Consider the following 7,823-nt stretch of genomic DNA (forward strand, 5'->3'; position numbering starts at 1 on the left):
ATAGAAAGAACAATATGTGATGTGTGTTTCTTGTTCGAACGGTTGCTTAACGTTAACGGTTCTGCATCGCACTCCAAGGTGATTGTATTTGCGGAGGTTGACGTCTCCAGCACGACGCCGGCGTCGGTCTCGTGCGTCGACCCGATCGCGATCGATGATCTTCAACAGAACGATCCGTCTAAGTGGCGGTAGCTCCAGAATGCAAAAATATTATAATCCAAAATTAAATCATGTCGACTAAAGAGTATGTGTGCATAATTCTGGGAGTATTGGCAGCAGTACAATCTATCAGCAGAAAATAAGAGTTACTTGATAATAAAAACAAACGTCACGTAGTGGTTAGTACAACTGGATGTCTTTCATCCACAAATTATGTAAAACTAATTAAATTTGTTTCATTATAGTATAAGTTTGCAGTTTGAAATATAATATAGGTAATATGTATTCTGCAAGAATAAGTGAAGCAATAAAGTCAACATAAAAATATAAGTCCCATGTTTTAATATCATCATCATCAGCCTGAATCTATCCACTGCTGGATGAAGGCCTCTTCAAGCTGCTTCCGCTTCTCTCGGTACTGTGCATTGCGCTGCCACGTACTTCCGCAGAACTTTATCAATTCATCGATCCAGCGGCCTCCAGGTCTACCTTGCGGACGTTTTGTACTTCTTGGATACCACTGGATGACTAGATTTGTCCAACGATTGTCTCTTCTTCGAGCTATGTGTCCAGCCCATTTCCATTTAAGGCTTTTAATAAACTCTATTACATCGCAAACCTTTGTCTGCTTCCTTATCTACTCATTCCTCTTCTTGTCCTTTCGCGTCATGCCCAGCATGCACCTCTCCATACCACGTTGTGCTACTCTAAGTTTCTGGATCTCTCTTTTACTTAGGGTCCATGTTTCACACGCATATGTGATCACGGGAAGCACACACTGGTTGAACACTTTGCGCTTTAGGCACAGTGGAAGGTCACTTTTGAAGACATTATTCAGGCGGCCAAAAGCACTCCAGCCTAGCTTTACTAGTTACTTACCTAGCGAATAATTTCATGAAATATACATCCATCTATAGACACTTGTTGTCCCAGATAGATGTAGCTTTTCACCTGTTCGAGCTGAGTACCATTGACGAGGATCTCTTTTTGGCCCGCAAAGCAGTTGAACATGACTTTCTTCTTTGTTACATTTATTTTCAAACCTACTTTGTTGCTTACTTCAGCGAGTTCCTGCATTCTGCTTTGGAGGTCTTCTGAGTCTCGCGAGAACTTGCCTATCTAAAATCAAAAAAATATTGGTTGTGTACAATAACTTAAAAAATAAATTTTATCTTTGAAAATGTCCATGGTCGAGAAAACTATGTGAATGTATAAATCAATCGGGTACATTTAATTTCATTTTATCAAACTTAGTTCCGACTTATGTATATTGCATCTGTATGCGACACGCTATTTCTTACTTGTTGTAAGAGAAATAATCTCTCAATAAACCTCGTAATTTGGTCAATATCTAAGTCGATGGTATTCTGATACGAATGTCCTAAGACAGGAGGATGTATCATCACAATTTTCTTAATGATTTTCATCGAAAGTTACTTGTTTAATATAACGCTAAATTAGTGGATCACAATAGGTGATCATACGTGATAGAAGCCACTAAACTGATGAACTATCAATAACCTCGGCGAATTGACAACGCGTCGCTATAGAATTTGTTTCCCGAATAGACCAAATGTCAATTTTACAGGAGACGAAAAACAAATTTCATTGTCGTATATTTATATATCAGTAGATGTATCAATCATTCTTTCTACACTGTATGATTGCAACATTATCTAAGAATAGATTCCAAGAATAATATACTAGTATAAATCATTAAATGCACAGAAAATACGTTTTATTTACAAGTACTCACTGTGGATATTCGGGAAATTTTTAGCGCTCTCTCAGAATAATGGATATTCGGGACAAAACAAGGGCGTTCGGGATTTAAGACCGTAGCGTATTGCTGCACGGTCCACGGATTACTGAGTGGTCAAAAAATACGCGCCTCAAATGTTATATTTATTTACACGATAATTGTTAATAATTATTTCTACTATTTAAATACTTAATGATCGTAATCACCGAAGTTTGTGTGTAATAATAACATGCGGCAATCGCTTTTTCGGATTAAGTACCTAATAAAATAGTTTTTAAGTAATAACTATTTTTTATTGAACGAATAATTCACAAGATTTAATAATGTACCATTCTAATATTTGAACATACATAATTTTTAAAATCACTTCTGAGAAAATATAATATTATAACCAATAGAAAAAATCTTTTTGAAAAAAAGTAAGACACCCGGCAGGAATCGCCCCTGCATCTCCCGGGTTTACGACCCAGTCCACGAATTATCCACTATGCTACGAGGTGACATACTTATGACGACAAACTTTAACTATTGGCCTTTTAATACCTGCTCATCAATATTCTTCAAAATCAAGCGACTATCGGCGATCGGTTTTTGTTTATTAAATAAAAGTAGGTATCTACTACTTCAATTACTAACCGACGTCACGGATTTCTCCAACATTTTATGATGGTACTTACTCGTACTTGCTAACAATTTTATATTAATACTTTTTCCAAAAAAAAAAATATCTATGTATGTAATATTATATCTGTATATTATTATATCTATATATTTCTATAATTAACAATTAAACATATTACAAACCACCAAATAAATATTATATATTTACTATTGGAATGACAACACAAAATAATAGCATCTATAAATTAATTACCATTGGCTGCTAATATTAGGTAGGTACCAATATCCTAAGTATATAATATTCACCAAATAAATAGTTACTAACATACATATTAAATTAAATTAACTATCAGCGCATTCAAAAATAAATAATAGCGTCGCCTTTATTTTCATAGAAATACCTAGATTAAAAGTAAAATAACGACAAACAATGTTTGATTAATAATAATTTGATATAATAATTATTTTTTACGTCATAGTAGTTGCCGGGTCATACTGTAGAATTCATATAACCGTTGGGATTTTGTGTCATTTATCAAAACAAAATGCAGTTATTTAGGTTAAAATACTCAATTCCATAACTTTACTGTAAGTTCAGGGCGAACTGGTGATGTATCAGCTATAAATGATCTCTTCAAATTTGATGAATTCACTATTAAAACAATAGTAACTTTAAAAACAATATCAATAAGACGAAATTTGAAAGAGTCCTCCGGACGGCCGAGAAATATGAAAGTGGGCGTGATTGTTTTAGAGCTAGACAGCGTGCATGCGGGAGCGAGATGTACGGCGTCAGCGCGGCTTGATTGGCTAAAAGTCATATTCGGGAAATAAAAACTCAGCCAGAGATTTGTTTCGACCGAAATTAACTTGGATATACAGGTACGAATAGTTGGACATTCGGGAGAACACCACGGAGTAATTGTAACTTAACATGGCGTATTCGGGTTTTTTAAAAAAATATCTTTGTTCCTAGATAAAAATATATTGTTTTTATAAATGATTTCGATAGAGTTCGATAAAAGAAATTGAACTGCATTAAAATGTCGATTTCGACAAAAATGGATATTCGGGAAACAAATCCTATATCGACGAACTGCTAATAAATATGGGCCCATCAGACTAAGCTTCAAAATTTTCGTGATCGATAGACTAGTCAAGGCAGCGAAGAACTTAAAGATGTAGGAATAGCCTTCATCCACCCTTGTATTGACTCCAGCTGATGATGATAAACTTTTGGGTTTACTATCTAATGTTGTTGTCAATACTAATTATTACCGTCTGTGTCTATATCCTCGTGATCCTTTCCTATTTACGTACGCACAGCACGTCGCAGGTGCCGCTTGACCAATCAACGCACGCGCGTCGATCATCTTGTATAACTAACTTATTTCGCCTTGTTATTATTCAATCAGGCCAAAACGTGCGAACACCACGCTATACAAAACCAAAAACACGCACACTAGTTATTACTATTTACTATAAAAATGCTACTAATGGAACCATTGACATACAGGATACACCATTCCATACAATATTACAGAAAAGGTTAACAAACATCTGACAAAAATCTGTAAAACCACCCTTATCTTATAGTTATTAAATTTTGTGTGTTGTATAAATATAAGTGTGTTAGATTTTTTGTTATATGGCCATTCTAGCTCAAAAGTTAAAATATTTTTTTTCCATGAAACGGAATGACAATGTTGCCGATTTTACGACCCGGAACGGCGTTGCGGTGCGCTCCAGTTCATTTTGAACCCTGTCCTTTATTATAGTTTAGGTAGAATTATTTTGATGTAGGTCATTGCCCACTGAAGAAGGAAGCCGATACACGACTAGTCCTTATTTTCGCCCCTTTCGTTGCTATGGATGACCTGTTATTGGCTATAGAGTACTCATACTAACGCGTCTGTCGTGGTCACTTGTCGGAGTATTCTTAGTTTCAGATTTCTTTCAGATTATTTTAACGTATCTTGGAGACCTTGGAGTTCACCTGATTTAGTGGTTATGTGTTATTAATAATTGTAAGTGACGATCAAAGCAAGTAAACTTCTTCTGTGTATAATAATATCATAATACCTACACTAGGACGTTTGTCAATGTGACAGTCGATTCTAAGCAACAATAACTAATAACTTATTTATACTCTTCAGTCATTATATAATACCAAACTCTACTTGCAAGTACGTTATCGATAAAAAGTATGGCAGTGGACCACTCGTTGCTTGTGCAAAAAGTTATGCTCAAGCTTTATTAATCTAAAGATGGCGGTGTGTAGGTACATTGAAAAACTTCTGACGTTAGTCTACAGATGCAATGGGCAGAAGAAATAAAAAAAAACAATAACGATTTAAATAAATTAAAAAAAGATTGTAAATTGAGTCTTATTACATCTTATTACCGTTTAAAAAAAATCGGTTAGGTACATGTTCAAACACGCGCGTTAACATGATCTTACACCCTACTTCAGTTATTATAGTTTGTCAATTTATGGCTACGGCCGTATGTTGTAGCCTAACCACTGAGAAATGCCAATAGAAATGCCATATTTCAAAAAAATACTACCTTATTCTAAGTCAATAATTATTATAAAACAATCAATATTCGTAGAATGTTTATCACATTTGAATGGTCAAAGACATAGCTTATAATCAGTATCTTTAGAACTATCTTCAAATGTGTTAATCGTGCCCATTTTTTGAATAATAAAATGCCTAATTCTTGTTAAATTTGGGATCACAGAGATTATAAATATATTTTTTTTGTCGTAAATATTTCACTATAGATATAATAAATGTTAACATTAATTTTCTAAATGCGTTAAAAATTAATAAAACTAAACATCTGCACATGGATATACTAAAATATGACTGTGGATATGATGAGGAAATGTCCAGGATCATGCTTTGAAAATAGCATAAAAGCTCCATTTTGACGTACGCTGAGCATGTGGTCCGTTAATGTATCCGTTAATTACGAACATTTTATGCTGTCTTTTTATTTTTCACACACTTCCTCTATTAATACTAATATAATCATAGAATAGAACCGGTAAAACTAAACTGAAAATTTAGATTTTTAAAAGCAGCATTTCGCAGTTGCGATAAATTTACAGTACAGAAATCTGTCATGCATAGTTAAAACCAGTGTTATTTTATTAGTAATAACACTGGGTTTTCCTAAGATATTGAAGAAAACTTTCTTGTATAGAGACGAAGTTTAAACGTATGAAAGTGAAGGCAAAGGGGACCATTCAAGGAACTCAGAAATAATGGGAACTGAAATACCTAATGGGTAAGGAGAGGCAGGCAACCAACCTCGAGTAAGGAAGAATACGGGATAAATTTAAACACGTGACAAGAATATAATATACATCGAATACTGGACAAAGCTCTCGGTTTATGCATTTATGCCCATTTAATATTGGTGTATTACACACACTATTGCACGTCTATTCAACTCATTCAACTCACTCAATTCTCACATTCAAAACCCTGCGTCAAAATTTACTGTATTGGTATATGGCTTATCGGAATTATATTTATTATCTGTTCTGTGGGAACATTACTACTTAATATGCTTAATTCATTTTGCTCTTAACATAATGTTTTATTGACGAGAATTATCATGCCTTAGGCTATATATAAAAATAAAATAACTCTTTTCTCGTTGGAACTTAAACATATGCACAATTAAATCATTATTATTTACGTGTGCATATTTAAATTCTCACCAGCTATTAAATAATATTAATATTATGATAATTTAAAAATAAATAATAATATTAAATACTTATAGGTATATTTTTAAATTACCTACCTATAATTCACGAATACCTATTTATTTTCGAGTTTCATTTGATTGCGTGGCGCCCAGTTGTCCCTGGGCCGAATCATCCTTGACTCGCTATAATTACTTATGCCAATATTATTTTTTTACCGCTACGAAACGGCACTGATAATGGCATTAAATCTAAAAATATAGATATTAGTTGTACTTATGTGGAAGTCGCCTTATAAAAGTAAAACTTATTGTTGCATCAGAATATTATTCGTGATATTAACATTGAAAGTACAAGTTATTAAGATTAAATTGTGTCTAAGACTTTAGAATTTGGATTAAAATAAATTGTAACTTATTAACGCTATACCTCAGTTGAGGCACGGTCTAAAAAGATCGTGGCTAGGCGATGCGCGGATTCCGGGTAACGGGTGCAAATGACGCATGCCAAACGAAATATAATTTGTCATATAAATCCAACATGCGTCCATTTAATGTTCAGTTTATTGTTCAATCAGTAAAGGGCGGTGCTCTAACCTATTGAGCTAACTGGGATTTCCCGCTTATGGAATTCGAACGAGCGGAGCTGTTTGCCAGGGTCCGTCCTCACACGGGCCCAATTGGTCATGGAGATCTGGTAGCAACCGAGTTCAATTCGTTACACTCAGTATGCGGGTACACAAAGCGCTTAACGTCAACGGACAGCAGAGCCAGTCCAAAAACAAACATTTTCTCTCTTAACTTTCTTCTTTAAGCACTACGGTGCATGGTTGCAGCATCAGTCCCGTGCGGCTCCGTCTCGGGACGGAATGAGCACTTAAAATCACTTCTTTCAGACACGTTTAAAGCGTCATAGAAAGTGGCCGTGCATATCCACGGTGGTGCATATATGACGGGTGGTGGTGAGCACTTTTACGTGTTCAATCAGTAACAATAATAATATATTCATTGACATGTTTTCTTTTTAAAGTAAATGGGTAACGTTTTAGTCATCTCTACACGATTTAAGAATTAATACCCCCGTCGCCATCACGAAACAAATTGACGTGTTCCCAGCTCGACGCTCTCTCTCCGAATGGCAGCGAGTTCAAAATTTCGTCGCGCCTATAGTTATTACGGTACTGTTTGGTTAAAGCGGATACAGCGGAAAACGCATTTTGAAAATAGCCGATAAACTGGATTATTTGTTAGTTTGGGTTAGTTTAGGTTAGGTTAGGTTGGGTTAGGTTAGGTTAGGTTAGGTTAGGTTTGGTTAGGTTAACCTTACAAATAATCCAGTTTATCGGCTTTTTTCAAAATGCGTTTTCCGCTGTATCCGCTTTAACCGAACAGTACCATTATTACCTTAAATTATTTACCGTTTCACTGATGTATCGCCTTAAGATTTCATACTTTTACATTTGAATCTTTTTCTGCTATCCGGTTCCGCCTTTCGGCATCTTCGACACTATGCATACTCACTAATGGCAAACGTATAACGGACGTTTGTATAAATAAT

Source organism: Rhyacophila brunnea, unplaced genomic scaffold (genome assembly GCF_057557595.1).
Source record: "Rhyacophila brunnea isolate RB1 unplaced genomic scaffold, BYU_Rbru_1.0 scaffold_1, whole genome shotgun sequence".
NCBI lineage: Eukaryota > Metazoa > Arthropoda > Insecta > Trichoptera > Rhyacophilidae > Rhyacophila > Rhyacophila brunnea.